Genomic DNA, 17791 nt, shown 5'->3' with positions numbered 1-17791 from the left:
CACAGCATTATGGAGATGCAACACTCTGCCCTGGAGCTGCTGTAGAGGCCTAAGCAAGCCTCAACATGACTCAGAACAAGAAGTTGTGGGAACAGCACTACCACAGTTTCCCCTATTAAAGCAAATGGAAAAAAGTATTGTAGCATTGCTTACATAACCACTCATTAAGAGCAGAGTTGGGGCTTGCTTAGGGTCTGCAGCAACCCTGGGGCACGGCGTTGCATCTCTGTAACCCATTTTCTCTCACATTTTGATGCTGTTGTGTTAAAACATCTCGAGGTCTTTCACATGACCAAAATCCCTGGTGGCTAGGGATGGCTGAAGGAAAGGCAGGATTATACCTGCCTTCCCCCACATGAGCATAATGCCTCCAGCACTCTGCCACCACTCACACAATCAGCGAATTGGAGCTTACTACTTTTGGGAGCTGGAGGAGGAAGTCCTCCAGTAACCCACAATGCATTGTGCGAGTAGCGAGAGACTGCCCATGGCAATGCTGCAGCTCCTGGCTTCCTGCCCACTCTCTAAGTGGCACTCTGTGATATTTAGGAAGGAAGGCTGCTGGGAGCTGCAATACACAGCCCTGATACAGCATACATGATTGGGGTTGCCATGGTAAGATGGGGCTTTGCCCCTTTAACCTGGGTTAAAGGGTAAATTAAATTCCAGCGTAGCCCTGCTCTGGAGCTGCAGGGCAGTAGCAGGTACCGAGGCTCCACACTAGCCTTGCTACGCAGGTTTTCCTGCTCCTGCCCTATTGCAGCTGATCGTGTGAATGACCTTCCCTTGTAATACACACACAACATCAGAATGCAATGGTGATATATCATGAGCACTACAAACTTTGACTACAAATGCTGTTGCTATGTTATGACAAATGGCATCTATTCCTGGCCCACATGATCCACAGCATTCCAGTGATGGAAGAAGGGCTGTGGGTCTGCAAGGAGCCTCCAGCATCCGGCATCTCATGCAGTGGACTGGGCATGGAGGAGGAGTGGAGGAGCAATGTTCACTTCTCTCCCCCTCCCTCCAAAAGCCCTTTCTGCTTTTATAAATATTTGCCTAAGGCCGCAAGATCTCAGGAACATATTAATGTACATGGAATGGGTTTTTGGAGGGAGAGATGTGAAGATCACTTCCCCCCTCTGTCCTCAGCTCAAGAGGCCTTCAGTGCAGGGACAGTGAAGACGTCTTTTCAACCCATAGCCCTTCTTCCATCACCAGAAGGCTGCCGATCATGTGGTCCCCTATATATAACAGCTGAATACTTTCATCCCCTCAGGGCTGAGGACATTATATACACATGTTAGATAGTCAAAAAACTTGCTGGTTTAAGATCAGAGTTGAGGCTATCTCATTTTGGCTCAGGTTCCACAAAGTCGGGGAAACTGGAGGCGAAGGATAATGCTTTAGCAGATGTGCCAACAGGATGATGTTGTGCAATGTCAGAAAATGTGGCTGCTTACAACTTGCTCTCCATACACTCAAATTTTTCTTGGTCTTTGAGGCCCATTGCAATATGGGGAGGAATGCCTGGCACCAGAAAAGATGCCCCACATTGTCCATAAGTGAGCATAGAAATAGAATAGCTGGTGTTGATGATGATGATGAATATGTATATACCGCTTTTCAGCAAAATGTCTTGTGGTGCTGGGTTTGGATAGGGCCAATTACTCCTCCCTCCCAAATAAATCATCACTTTAAAAGGTGCCTCTTTGCCCAGTTAGCAGGGGTCAGTAGGCAGAAATCTGCAGTTCACTACTTGAAAATTAAAAGGGCAAACTAGAATTTTTCTAGTAGAATGGCACCCTTGTGCTTTGAATAGAGTAGAGATTTGCTGGGGGAAGCTGGAGCAGCCAGAAGTTACCACTATTGGGGCTTTTGCAGGAAATGAGTGGGGAAGTTTATATATATATGTCCCTGTTGGGCAGTGGGGGGGGGCAGTTGTCTATTTGGTCCAAAGCATTCGTGTGCACTTGTTGCTTGGTATGGGATTTGAGATTTGCTCTTCGTCCTAATGGATTGCTCTGCCTGTGATGGACATTGTTGTCATCATCACAGATGAGTGTTTAGCTCAGCACGCTCAGGCCCTAGCATCGTAGCTCTCAATGGTTTGACTTGGCGGGGGCTTGGCCTGCTCTTCAGATCACCCAGGTTCTTCTGTTTGTGCAAGCTCCTCTGCAAGACTGTAAGGAAGGGGTTAAATCAAAAGGAAGGGGAGATCAGCAAAAATCACCCCTCCTTCTTGTGTGCATGGAACATTTTTCAGAACATACAACGTTAGTCCGGATTCCAGCCCAAGACTTGAGACTCAGCCTATAGTCCCTATTTCTGGATCCCACCAGTAAGCATTTCACTAGCCCAGCATTTCCCACATTCTATAGCTAATGTTTCTGATACAGTGTATAGGAGCTTAACAAAACAAACACAGAGTTCATCAGCCCAATAACATTTTGTGTCCACAAGTTGTATAAGCTGCGTAAACACAAGAACTGTGCAAATAATGTCACATAAGATTAAGCCCATTATTTTGCATTCATGCAACTTGCCTACATGCAACGTTATTGGGCTGATGTAACCTTGCATAGTATGTCAGCCACCACCAGCTACTGTTCTGGGCTATTCAGGATATATCCAGGTTAATCCATCCCACCAACTGTCAGGGCTCTGTCAAATGTGCGTTTATGATCTTAGGCTCTAAGTACTGTGTAGGAATGTATTAAGCATGTGTAAATGAAAGACTGTGATGGGATAGTCAGTGGAAAAGTACTGGAATGGTACTATATGTTTGACCGAAAGATGAACTCGAGAGAGAAAGCTGGACCATTAATCATAAATCAGCCTAAACCAGTCTGTATCTAGCTAAAATATGCTGAAAGCCATGTGGGCAATGAAGTGCGCATGCTTTGCCTTTGATGCAGTTTGGACTTATATATTCTAAAGGATTTTGTTTTGGGGGCAGATATTTTGCAGGCCCTGAGAGACTGTAGATTGTCTCCCATGATCATGAAAATAATAAACATAATATCGGCTGATACACTGTCTTCTGCTCTGGTTATTGGCTTGGCCGGCAGATTCAGAGAAAGGGCTTGTGTGCTTTGTGTCCTTGTAAGTCAAGACTCCTTGTGCACCCCTCACCAAGCAATTTGCTGGTTGGGTGAGCGTAAGGAGGGAGAAACTTGGCGATGGAATATAGGGTCACAAGTTTCCCTCAACAGTACAAACAGGCCTGGCAACATATTTGGCTTTTGGAATATTGGATGTAGTATAAATGCTATGGCTATGATCGTGATTAATATTTAATAATGTGAAAAACACTTTCTACAACAAATTAGATGAAAACATTTTTATCTGCATGGTGAAATGCAGTGGGGAACTTTTCAAAGTAAACAAATGCTATACATTTCCCACATCCTCCATTATTTGTTGTCTAGATTCACAGTTCTTACCTATGAAGCTATATCAAGTGTAGGTATCTCTGTCTGGTAGCCAGACCCAATCAAGTAACTTCTTGAGATACCATGGCAGTTTCAGTTCACCTGTCTGCTGTGCTTCAGCACAGCTATGCAGAGGACTAGAAAGTACGAGAGCTTAGAAGTTAGAAGAAGCAAGGTAGAGATGTGTCTCTCTGATGAGAGTTGGGTGAGTAAAAGGGAGATTGAAAGTAGCCTGAATGTATCTGTTGCACAGAGGCAGTTGCAGTGCTTCTCCCAGCGACTGCCATTCCCCATCCCCCATGCTCTGAAATGATGCTAGGTCATCAGGTAGTATTGCAGGCTTCTGGGGATAAAATGGTGGCCACCAATGGCAGCCACAGGGACAAATTATGCCATTTGTCAGATAGCCTCCCTTTTGCTCCTCTTCGAAAATCATTGAAATTGTCCTCTCACAATTTTACCGTCTATGAATGTGATGGCTAAATAAGGGAGGCCATCTTTGGCTCAGTCATATCAGGTGATCCAATGGAGATTCATCCAAAGATTCTGACCTGGCTCTTCATTCAGTGCAATCTGCCGTGATGGAGAAGACTAAGCTGCTGTAAAACCTAGTCGACTAGCCAATCCAACTGCTTATGTATCTACCTAGTGCCTGCCTTGCTTCATCTCACCCACCCTGCCTATCAGGTTGTGCATAGCCTTCAGCTTGCTTAAATCCTCAGTGAAAGTACATCTGGTCTAGACTCTCAGTCTTGACAGTAACTGTTTTATTGTGGAACCTTTGCTTGATCAAATGTCTGGGACATGCTTAGATACTTTAGACAGCAAACATTGCCATGTGTTTTCATTTGATACTTAAATCTGAACAGCTCTAATTTTTCTAAGCATATTGTGAGTACATTTTTTCATACTTGCTACAATGCAATATTCATTAATCCTCAATGAATCTCCCTCTCACAATTGTGGATTAAAGTGTTTCTCCTGCATAATGAATATTCTATTTTCAGCTCCCCCCGCCACCCCACACACAGGCTGTTAAATATATTTAAAAGTCCTAGTTTTCTTCGGGTTTTGAAAATTTAGAAGCAAATGGCAGATGCCTTATTAATTTTGCTGGCTATAGGTATATTTTTATGTATATTTTTCCTGCTGCTAATTTGTTTTGGAACTGATAAATTTGTTTTGGAACTGAATAAATTTTTAAAAACTTCTATAAACTGAAGGTTTTGGAAGGATAAACAAGCAAAGATTTTACTTCTGATGATGCAGGGCCTTTCTTAGCATTATTTTTCATATAAGGCACTAATGGCTTGAATAGGAACATTTTTCTTCCATGAATGGATGGCACATCCTTTGCATGCAAGGGAAGCAATTTTCATGCACAGATTCCTTCTGCAGTTCCGTGTCCCCAGAGAATAAACTCTGGAGGGTAGAGGAGACCTTCTGAACAAGATGGCATGCAGCATCCCCTGCTCCCTCCCCAGGGGTGGGGAGCAGGGGAGGCCCCCCACAATAGTAGAAGTGATTGACATCCAGAGCAAAGAAGCACTGGTGCAGTGAAAGGAGCAAACTAACTGCACTTGCAGACTGACTGCACTGGGGAAGGTTTTTGATGACCTTCCCTTCCCCAGGAAGCCTTCTGTGCTGCCCAAAAATATGCCCCTAAGGGTTGTATAGCCTTGAGGGACATATTTTCACATGGCACAGACAGTGCACCAACCACAGGTGGGGACCTTCCAGATGGCACCTTGAAATTGCTTCACTATATCTAGGCTTGCTGTCTGTTTGTATGATCTAGGTTTTGACACCGTCCTGCATACGGGAACAAGCAGGGTGCCATTCACATAGCCACAGCCTGTTTTGGATCTTATCTTGACATTTCAGACTTAATACGTTGCATGTGCATCAGGAAATAGTAGCTGGTTTTCTGAGTTTTGAGAACAGTTTGCAGGCTTGCATAAATTTGTAGTAAGCATGAATATAATTGGGCTGTACAACTGTATAGAGATGATATTGGTTCAGAGACTTGGGGGAGGGTATTGTAGAACCATTAGTGCCAACAGTACACACATTTGGTTTTTTGTGTCCCAGTTTGGTCAAATGAATCGTGTGGATTTTGGGAACACTTCAAAGTGTTCCTTGGGAAAACCAACCCCCACCCCCCGTAAGTATGCCCAACAGTGCTGCAAATGATCTGTGTAGATCTTATTGCCGCAACCTGTTGTAGAAACCTGTGCTGAAAACAGCCCCCTCCCAGAGTATTTTTGCAACTAACTTTTAAAATGAACATTTTTGTTGGTAAAAGGATGAGTGCATATCCACATATGCACTAATGTGCCACCAAGTCTCTGAGCAGAGAGAGCTGCCATTTGCCACTGCCATTTTAATTCTATGACTTTCCACTAGTTGAATTGTTGGAATTATTTATACTCAAGTTTCCCATTAGCCTTGTCTGGCCAGAGCTTAGCTATGGGGCTCAGGTTCATGTTTAACCATTTGCCCACTGCATAGTAAATGAAGCACACACTCCAAGAATCAAAGCAAAAAACCAAAAACATTTGAGTAACATTTAGAATATGTTAGAAGAGAAAGCTTAAAGATTTTTAAACATATAAAGAGTTCAGTAGGCATCTCACTATTCCAGATGGTTTACAAATCAGTCTCAGCAACACAAAGGATAGAGCCCAGAACAGAAGACCCAATGAGCTTGAAGCTCAAAGCTAAGCAAAGTAAGAAAGGGACAGGGATGTGCAAACAGGTTCGACATCATGCCAGGCCATGGAGAGGTCCATTGCACAGGTGCAGCAGCCTCCGAAAAGGCCACTGCACCAGAGGGAAAGGCTCGAATGGGCTGAAGAATGGCCAAATGGGCTGGTTTTGGACAGAAGGGAGTCACTTGGGGGAGGGAGAACATCAGCGGATCCCCCCCACCTCAGAGAACTCCCCCAGAAAGGGAAAGGATAGATAGATAGATAGATAGATAGATAGATAGATAGATAGATAGATAGATAGATAGATAGATAGATAGATAGATAGAGTTGATGACCCCCACCCCGGTCTGAACCGAACTGGGGTGGAGGGGGGTGGGGTTGAGGGAGTGCCAGACTGAACTGGCCTGGTCTGGGTCCAGTCCGGACTTGAACCAAACTGGACCAGCCAATTCCATGCACACCCCTCGAAAGGGAGGGACAAATTCCAAAGCTCATATCTATGGCTTAAACTTTTATAGTCCTTTTTCTCAGGGGAAGGTCTTAACTTCCCAAGGGGATGATCTTGAGGTACTTGTTAGGTTTTGATAGGTCATTTCAAATTAGAAGATACCATCCATCTTAATCAGAAAAATGTCATTTAATGACTATGACTTAAACATTGATGACTTGTTGCTTTGTTTGCAAAAATATATTAGGATTAGGTGATCTCATTGGTCATTTGATAAGGACCAAAGAGCAGCACTTAGTGGAAAAATCCCCATCTATGTTCTTCTGGTGTTTTCATTCTGATACAGCCTAACTATGGCACCTCATTTGCCTAATTAACCTATAGCCATGCTAAACTTCCCTTTCTTCTCAGCTACAGAGCTTGCAACGTAATATTAAAAAATAACTTATGCTGTCAGCAAGGCCTGTAAGAACAGACTTGAACCAGAGATGCAAGTGGATCATGATTAAAAGCATGAAAGCCCCTTATGTGATAATGTGATTAAAATAATGTGATAAAGTGATCAAATAATGAGATAATGTGATCATATGATATATGATATACAAGAATCACGCAAGCCCCATTCTCCTTCAGTATAACACATTCCTTTATGAGATCGGGCTCCATTCTCAAGGATCTAAATTACTATTAGTATAGTATTAGTACAGAGAAGAGAGCTGGTCTTGTGGTAGCAAGCATGACTTGTCCCCTTAGCTAATCAGGGTCCACCCTGGTTGCATATGCATAGGAGACTAGAAGCATGAGCACTGTAGGATATTCTCCTCAGGGGATGGAACCACTCTGGGAAGAGCAGAAGATTTCAAGTTCCCTCCCTGGCTTCTCCAAGATAGGACTGAGAGAGACTCCTGCCTGCAACCTTGGAGAAGCCACTGCCGTGAAGACAATACTGAGCTAGATAGACCTATGGTCTGACTCAGTATATGGCAGCTTCCTATGTCCCTATGTTCCTAGCCTCATAGATTTCAACAGGATTATAGTGTAACTAGACTATGTCAATGAGCAAAGCCCTTGATTGTTCAGTGCGCTAAACATTAGACATGCAAATTCACTCTTCATAAAATTCATTCTAAAAGAAAGGATTCAAGGGAGAGAAAGAACAAAAAAGAAATTGCCATCCTATTACCTTATGAAGAATAACTCTGAATAATGCAACAAAGACAGATTGTGTGTGTGTATTTCCCCACTTGACAGACATGTATCAACTACAGTTTATATGGCTGCTTGTAAAAAAGATACAGGACTTGGTATCGAAATAGAAAAGATAATTTTCAGTGAGTGGAGCATGCAAATCAATTATCTCTGAAGGCTAGTGACTGCTGTGAATCTTTTTGAACATGCACTGCCAGAGACAGAAACCTGATCTTGCTGGGGAGAGAGATGACATGAGTTACTTTTTTTTCTTTTCCCCAGCAATGTGGAAGAAAATTGTTCTTTAATATTAAATGAGAAAATTTGCAGAGGTGAATGGGCAACACATTGGGATTTGTTAATGTGGGATTCTCTAGCACGACAGTTTTCTTTGGTCAATGTATGTGAGTTTGATATATGTTTAATTTTTGCAGGTATTTATTTTCTTTATCTAGCACTAATGTTATGGAGCCAGTTATGATTATTGCTCATAATCCAATGATATGCCAATATGTTTTCGGGTGAAATACAAAGTGCTGGTTATTACCTATAAAGCCCTTAATGGCTTGGGTCCAGGCTATTTAAGAGAGTGCCTCCTTTGTCATAAACTTTGCCACCTGTTACAATCTTCTGGAGAGGTCTGGTTAAGGTTGCCACCAGTGTGTTTGGTGGTGACCCAGGACCGGGCTTTCTCTGTGGCTGCCCCACGGCTTTGGAATATGTTCCCTGCTGAAATAAGAGCATCTCCTTCTCTTTTTGTTTTCAGGAAGAACCTCAAGACTCTCCTCTTTTCGCAGGCGTTTAATTAGAACTAATTTTAATAATTTTAAAAACTTATTTTAATAACTATTTTATTCAGTTGTTTTGATTGTGTCATGTATTTTAATCTGGGACTTTTAAATATTTTAAATTTTGTACATCTCTTAGAGATGTACATATCAGGCAGTATTAAAATATGATAGATAGATAGATAGATAGATAGATAGATAGATAGATAGATAGATAGATAGATAGATATGCCAACTGTCATCACCATCTTCTTTTAAAATAGAACTGGTTCTTTGGACTGCAGTGAAAGAAAGGGAATTGAATAAGGTTTCTTTTTTGGTTTTGCACAATCCTTCTTTCTCTAGTTACTTCCTGTAAGGAACGGTAAACGCAAGAGGGACCCACAGACTACGGATGTGAATGAACAGTTCGGACAGCCACCGGTGGGGCAGGAAGCGGTTCCCTTAAAAAGCAGGTAAGCTGCTCCTTAATTGCTCACCCACCACCCTGCTGCTTTGGCGGCAGTGGCACCTGCTCTCCCAAAGGCCATGCATGGCTGCAGCACTGTTCCCTGCAGTATCTGTGCAGCGTCAGGAAGCAGAGGCTGTAGGGAACAGCACTGCAACTGCACATGGACTTTTGGAGAGCCACTGCCAGAGGAAAAGTGGCAAGGCAGTGGGCAAGCATGTAAGGCGCTGCTTACCTGCTTTTAAAGGGAACCACTCTCTGCCCACCGAATCCATTCGAACGCTGTCACCTGAGCCGGTTCGGCGCTTCCCAGAGGAGACGCTCATGCACAACCCAACCACAGACAGAAGGTCTATCTACACTACAATTATTACATTGGCTATATCAGCTTGTTATGGATTATCTGAAAGAATTTTGGGGGTTATCGTTTGTTGAGGGTATTGAGAATTCCATTTTTAAAAAATCCCTAACCATACATACTGAACATCAGTTCCTAGTGTTCCTTGGAAAGCAGGAATAACTGTCAACTGGTTTAAATCTGTAGTATAGTGATGCCCTAAAAGTACTTCATGAAAGAGGTGCGTGTTGTTGTGGAGGATTTTGTGCTAAAGCCATGGTTCAGCTTTGTCATGGGATATAGCAAGTTGCTTGCCCAATGAGTAGTAAGATCAGATAAGTACATTTCATTTTCTGAGTGGCATGTACAACATGTCTGTGCAAACATGTGCATGTACAACATGTCTGTGCAAACATGTGCCAAATAGGGATTTTGGAACCCATGTTAAATAAGGTTTTGAGTGTGTGTGTGTTAACAGGTATCCTGAACTAGTTTTCTCCCCATTCAACTGTTCTGTTATTCATTGTGGGGATACACAATGAGAATTTTGTTAGTATTTCTTATTCCATGAAGACGTTCTCAAGAATTCTTTAGCTCTACTTCAAATGTTACAGCACTACAGCCCACAAATGGAGACCATCAATGCTGTTTCAAATCAATTTAGCAGAGTTTTGAATAAGGAGCATGTTTGTAAAACTCTTATTGTATGTGCGTTGATTCAACTGCCTGCAAAGTATCCATGCGAGTGTTGACAATTTCCACTAGTATGGCCATGTGACTGGACCACTACACATGGAAAAAGGCATAAAGGTACTGTGGTCCCTGGGCAGAAGTAGTTTTTGATTACACATGGGCATAGTAGCATTCAAACTGGCCCCTTTCTTTTTGAAAAATGGAGGGCTGAGAACATGGCAAGTGTCTCTGTGTTACTCTTTCTCCAGGTGTAATTGTTGGAATACCTTGCAGCAGAAAAATTAACACCAAGTTGCCTCTAGACACCATGGAATGTTAGCATTAGTGTGTCCTTTACCACTTAAGTGATATAAGCTCTTGGATAAATAGTGTATTATCAACAGAATGAAAAGAAGATGAAACCATTAAGAAAACGGTTGACCACACTTGGCTGATCAGTGTACCCAAACTTAAATACTACAAATCCTTCAGAAAATAAAATTCCTTTCTCATTAAATTTTAAAAGCTTCCTGCCTTGGAGTTACAGCTGGGAGATGTAAATGATGTATGAAATGAGAAAAAAAGAATCATCTCACCAAACACATGCAAAAACAAAGAGGGGGAAAGAGTGCTTTGCAATTACTATTAATATGGACCATTTGCAGTAATATTTAGAGGAGAGGCAACTATTCTCCAACTTCCCAAATGCTGATAAAAATAAATTAAAACTCTTCACCAGAATAGATATTGCAGTAAGGGCAAAATACATTTATTTAGTCATTTTACGTTAAACCCACCCATCTACCCACACAGTCAATTCTTACATTCAGTTTTATTAAAGGATTACTCATTTATCTGTTCTGTGACTATCTTTGTGAAAAGGGAAAAGAGAGTGGCAAGCTGGAACTTTAGTTGTTGACTCTAATTCAGAGAAAATTACATCCCACTTACGTCCCATCAACATTAATGGAACTTAAATTAGTTGTTACTAACTTGCCCCATTGTTTTAAGCAGGAACAAAAGAGGACAAAAAGAGAACAAAAAGAAATGGTTTTAAAAATGGGTGGATTTAGGTTAAAAATGTGGATAGTTATTTTCATTTCCTTTGAAAGCTCTGAGATGTTTCTCCTAAGCAGGAACTTCCAAATTTGCCCTGAAATTTGCTGTATGCAATGTTTGGTGACAATTCTAGTAATGTAATTAGCATCACATGTTATGTTCATCACACATGCAATCTGTGTGCAATTATGCATGTACAGATCTGTATGCACATGCAGTTATTATTCAGGCATTATGTTCAACACATATACAGCAGTACACTTCCTTGCTGTACCCTGCACTTGAAGGTTCACTTGAATTGCCCAAGTTCACTTCTAATATGAACATGTGCATGTACATGTTACACAAAACATGTACATGTGTACAAACATGTATGCAAATGCAATTTATTGTCTGAATAGAGCTTTTTCTACTACATGGAGAATTTCTTCACCAGCCCTGGAGGACTTAAATAGGGCATCTAATGCTGATGAGGAACAGATGGCCCACATTACTCTAAGGCACACTCTCTTGAGGCTCATGAGGCCTGGCCCGTGACTCATGAGAGCTGAGTGTGTTTCCTAGAGCCTGTTGCAAAATCCTCTGCAGGATGTGGATTTCCATGGCAGTCATCTAGGGGTTATTCAGCAGACAAGTTGATGAGGAACATGGTTGCAGATGTTAGAAAATTTGAAATGCACTCACCTTGAACAAGAGAGACAATGACAGATAACTTGTTGGGAAATGTGAGCCTCATTCAGACATTAAGCCATGGAAGTCCCACCCAGTGCATCAGTCACTCCTTTTCCTCTGACACTTCGCTCAAGCTTACAGTCTTCATCCGAAGAAGCGAAGGCTGTAAGTGTGATGGCAGGCGCTTCCATGTGTGAAGAGATATAACATCTGAATAAGGCTTTGGTCTTAGTATAAACCATCTAGTAAAACTCTCAATCTACTTTTTGCAATTCCCACGTGCCTTGCTTGGGCTGGAATTTCCAATTCCAAAGCGCTCTCTCTCTCTCTAATCTCAAGGTTTGGATCTCTTGTGATTTTGCTCACCAACTGAACATCATAACAGTGGAAAACAGACTTGAGGTTCACAGCTGAATCTCTTCTTCACAGCACTATTCTTCTTTTTTTCCATTTCAGCTTTAAAAGCATATGATTAAGACATCCAACTACAGTAGCAGCATTTTAACAGCTTGAAAAAAATTGCCCACAAATATCAAGACTTTAGCTGGTTTCCTCTAAGGGAATCAACTAATTATACAAATCTGTAGCAATATAGTGAAGAAATATAGCAGTACTGTTAAAATCCAGATTACTCACTTTAGAGGTTTCTTTGTGGCCTGGGGATGCTTTTAAAACTAATTTTCATGTACATATAGCTGTCAGGAAATGTAACCACAAAGTTCCAAATTTTCATAAGAAATGCTTCTAACAGTGTGCGTTTATACTCTGCTAGGATCTTAGGATCGTACCTAAGAGATGGTGCAGAAGATGCTACAGCTGGTAAATCTGTGTGATTTTCTTGCCACAGAGGTAAAGCTGGAATCTTCTGTGAGATTGCTCATACAATGTAGTAGGCCACATGCATGAGTGGGTATTCCCTCAGGATAATGCTTTACATACTGCACAAGTGTGTGTGTGTGTGTGTGTGTGTGTGTGTGTAAGGGCTCCATACATGGAGTTGCATGATGTGCTGCCCATTGGAGATAATGGGCAACACTTTGCACAACACCATGCATGCAGCCGTTACCACTCAACTCACACTGTGTGGCTTTGCTCAGTATGCATTCCACTGTCTCCACCATAAGTCTCATATTGCTGGTCACTGTAATATACTTGAATAGCCAGTTGGAAGTACAGGTGAAACTCGGAAAATTAGAATATCGTGCAAAAGTCCATTAATTTCAGTAATGCAAATTAAAAGGTGAAACTGATATATGAGACAGACGCATTACATGCAAAGCGAGATAAGTCAAGCCTTAATTTGTTATAATTGTGATGATCATGGCATACAGCTCATGAAAACCCCAAATCCACAATCCCAGAAAATTAGAATATTACATGGAACCAAGAAGACAAGGATTGAAGAATAGAACAATATTGGACCTCTGAAAAGTATAAGCATGCATATGTATTCAGTACTTGGTTTGGGCCCCTTTTGCAGCAATTACTGCCTCAATGCGGCGTGGCATGGATGCTATCAGCCTGTGGCACTGATGAGGTATTATGGAAGACCAGGATGCTTCATTAGCGGCCTTCAGCAATTCTGCATTGTTTGGTCTCATGTCTCTCATCCTTCTCTTGGCAATGCCCCATAGATTCTCTATGGGGTCAGGTCAGGCGATTTTGCTGGCCAATCAAGCACAGTACACTGTATATTTTTCAGAGGTCCGATATTGTTCTATTCTACAATCCTTGTCTTCTTGGTTCCATGTAACCAATATTGTCTACACAGACTGGCAGTGGCTTCTCCAAGGTTGCAGGCAGGAATCTCTCTCAGCACTATCTTGGAGAAGCCAGGGAGGGAACTTGGAACCTTCTGCTCTTCCCAGAGTGGCTCCATCCCCTAAAGGGAATATCTTAGAGTTTTCACACATCATGTCTCCCATTCATATGCAACCAGGGCAGACCCTGCTTAGCTAAAGGGACAAGTGATGCTTGCTACAACAAGACCAGCTCTCATCCCACAAGGAGAAGATGATGCCCTTCAGAAATTTTACTGGTTTTAAGGAATAACTAAGTAATACAAAAGATATGGAGCTGACACCAAAAAGAGAAATCTTATGTTGATTTGGGGAATCAACACCCCCCCCCAAAGCAATGCTACTTAACCCATAACTTGACTTCCTTACAGTGTGCATTTCCCCATTCCTTGGCAATTCTAGGGAAAGGGACAGTAGTTAATCCTGGAACGTGATCTGAAAGCACAGGATATAGGAAATCAGCTGAAGCTAAGCAGATCTGGGTCTGGTCTGTGCCCTGGATAGAAGACTTTGTGGAAACCAAGTACACTGCCTTGCATTGAGTTCCATGGATTAAAGTTTGTATATTCATTAGGGCTGTACATTGCATTGAGCCAATAATCAGAACTGATGTGATGCAAGCATTATCATTGGATATGATCTGATGGAAAAATTTCCCAGCAAGAAGATTTAACTTGATAAGGTATCATATTGTATTTTATCAGTGGAAAGCGGAGGACTTATCTGAAACCAAGAAACTGATTACCTTCCATCTTCTACATGGGAACTAGCTGCTTTCTGGGCAATCACAAGGGCCTGAGCTGACCAGTTTAGCTGAATGGTTGGAAATTTTGGCCAGAAATGGATAGTCTTGTCAGCATCTGAGACATGAATGCCAGTTCTAGAAAAAACCAGCATGGAGCAAATTGAATCAAGAGCTCCAGATCAGCAGAGGGTGGTGGAGAAGCAGGGGCAGGGGAGGGTTGCATCAATGCAAGGGGGAACTGGCAAGGAATTTCTTTGGAACTAGCAGAGAGAAAGAGAACCCAAAGTGTTGTCATTTTCCTACAAATGCCAGTATTTATAGTCTGTAGTCTTCTAAATACTAATCTTTATGCATTGCCACAACTCTAGTCTGAAAGGCCCTATAATTCATGGAAACAATATGATTTTTCACATGTAGCATGGATACATTAAGGTTTCAGAGACTGGAGTGTGGCAAAATAAGTGCCCTGTGTATCTTTCCTATACTTTTCAAAGTAAAAGATAATGCAGAGCTAATGCGTAAATAGCTCCAATACCAATAGATTCTTATGCAAAAGGCGCCTAATATATAAAACATATGGCATTTTGAAATATTGATCTCTTCTGTGCCAGCAAGTAAGAGATATTAGTGTAGCATGGGATTCCATTTGTAACACTGGGATTAAATGCAGGGAAGTGGAAAATTGGAATAGACCAGAATTCATGTGAAGTGGAAAGTGCAGCTGGCAGTGTTACTAAAGCCAGAGAATAGAAAAATAAGGGGAAGCATTTCTTTGTATTAACAAAACCCCTTCATGACAGCTAAAAAGCTAGCTGGTCTGGCTGTGGACAAATGGGTGTTCTAGATCTGATTACTTTCAACTTCGTGGATACTTATTACAAATGCAATGAAGCACCAAATTAAGGCTAAGTTATGAGTGGAATGAGAGGAAGAAAAGCTTTGACCCTGTTACTAATACAGGAAAGAGCAATGTGGGTTATCAAAATAAGAAGTGAATTGATCCATACACTTTAAAACAATGAAATAATGTTAATTAACTCTGGCAAATGTTATAGAGAGCCAGCGTGGTGTAGTGGTTAGAGTGCTGGACTAGGACCAGGGAGACCTGAGTTCAAATCCTCATTCAGTCATGAAACTAGCTGGGTGACTCTGGGCCAGTCACTTCTCTCTAACCTACTTCAGCCTAACCTACTTCACAGGGTTGTTGTGAAAGAGAAACTCAAGTATGTAGTACATCGCTCTGGGCTCCTTGGAGGAAGAGCGGGATATAAATGTAATAATAATAATAATAATAGAGAACATTCTCAGCTAGTAATAATATATGCTAACTACCCTAATGACATATAGTTGATTTGAACAAATAGCAGATGCAGATCTCTCTCTAGCTCTATTCCGGCATCGTCAGAACTGGATACACTGTACTCAGGTAAGCTGATGTAGCCCTTTCATGAGGCCTAGTGAGGCAGTCACTTCAGACAGCAGATTACTAGGGTGTTGGCAGGGTAGCAAGATGTCCCCCTACCCCACTGCCATTAGAATAGCAAACTTTGCAACAAGAACATCTCCTCACACTCCTTGCAAAGCTTGGCTTTGAAAGAGAACTGACCCCCCTCAGGGTCATGGGACATGGCAGCATTTGGTAGCTCACCTCAGGCACCACAATACCTTGAGCTACCCTTGCAGAGAAGGGCAAAAAGGAATGCACCAAATCATCATGCCCCTGCACCAGCATGTTGCTTAGTCACACACCTTACCTTTCAAGGTACAATGTACCTGTACCTGAGCACACTGCACCCCATTTTGAAAATATTCATAAGCCTGAATAGGGCTTCTCCATCCATCCATTCATCTATCCATCCCTCCCTCCCTCCCTCCCTCCATGACTGCAACATCAAGAAGAGATGCTGAGAACTCTTGTCATCAGCTCCTGAAAAGAATGGAGAGCAGCCACTCCCCCTCACCCCCGCCACCTCTTGCCTTTTACAATAGCCAGGCTGGACAAAAGGTAAGCACAAGGTTGCTGGGTGAATGAGTGCTCTCCTTAGGGAATAATCAGGATGCAATCTTTCCTACGGGGAGCTGTGGGTCACTCAGGCAGCTGCCTTGTGCTCTGCCTTTGGCCACAGCTTGACTTTTTAAAAAGGTCAGCACAGGGTGGCTGACTGCATGAGTGCTTCCCTTACAGAGCAAAGAGGATGTGATGCAGCCTGTCCTCCCCTGACCCCACCCAGGTCCAAGGTGAGGAGGGGGTGGAGGAGAGGATAGGGCAGATTCCTACAGGCATGTTGGAACTCCAATGGAATTCTGTAACAACAGGAGGGGATTTATTTTATTTTATTTATTTAGTCAGAGTTCCAAATGTCAAAGTCCCTCATGTAATTGTGGAGGTCCTTCCAATAATGCTTGACTGAGGGCATACAGTGTCCGACAACATCCTTGTTGGACCTAGCACAATGCACAGCCCTAGAATTAGCAAACTGTGGGGAATGCAAATTTTCTGATGCTTCTCCTTGGAAAAAGATGTCCTCCTCTGGTTTGAATTATCTGCAGTTCCTCCTCCAGTTTGAATTATCTACAAAGTTTGGTATTGTGTTGATGTTAACAGATCAAAATGAACCTTACTAGCTGCAGCATTTGAGATGGTAGATTGCACACTGCATGGTGCTTCTCATACATTATGTTAAAGGAACTGCCCCGGGGTGACTTGTGAAAACCCCAAAATTGTGTTCAGCCTTTGTGTGGGGAATTAGTGAGCTGGAGTGAAGCAGTTCCACGTCAGAATAATTTTTGTGCAATGCTTTGGTTACAGGAAAACGAACTGACAGAGAGGTTGAAGTTCAAAAACAAACATGTTTTTATTGTAGGGTAGGGATTACAGTGGAATAAGAAAGTTGATTAAAGCAATATTACTAAAAATACATTGTAAGACCAACCAGATAACTGCAAAGAGGAAATTTAGCTTAGTGTCTAAATTAAAATAACTTCCAGGCTGGCTAGAGAAAGGAGGCTTGAGAAAAACAGGTTTTCAGATTTAAGAAGAGAGCTGGGATAGGGAGCCCATGGGGGGCATGGCAATTATAATACAACCTCATCCTTCCTTTAGGAGGGATTAGACCCTCGTGGCTCTGGCACAACCTAAGGACCTCTTTCCTCAGGGATGGAACCAGGCAATAAAGAACCAAAGTTAGCTTGCTTAGGTAGCAGAAGTAAATCCAAAAGACACCTGTATTTGTGTAGCCAGCTTCTAGCAGCAAGGAAAGCTGGATGGATTGGGTCAGGGAAGAAGGCCAATCTGGAGGCTGGGAGTGTGATTGGCATGCAGAGCAAGACATGGCTAGATATTATAGCAGGTGCCAAGTCTAGAGTCCAAAATGTGGGTGACTCCAAGGTGTGGAAACCAAATGAAGCATGCTGGTTCAAGAAACCAGGTGCAATTATAGCTCAAAATGTGTCCTGAGGCAACATTCTAGCTGGTCTTCTTTCC

This window comes from Hemicordylus capensis, chromosome 1 (genome assembly GCF_027244095.1).
Source record: "Hemicordylus capensis ecotype Gifberg chromosome 1, rHemCap1.1.pri, whole genome shotgun sequence".
Taxonomy (NCBI): domain Eukaryota; kingdom Metazoa; phylum Chordata; class Lepidosauria; order Squamata; family Cordylidae; genus Hemicordylus; species Hemicordylus capensis.
This window is presented reverse-complemented; position numbering follows the sequence as displayed.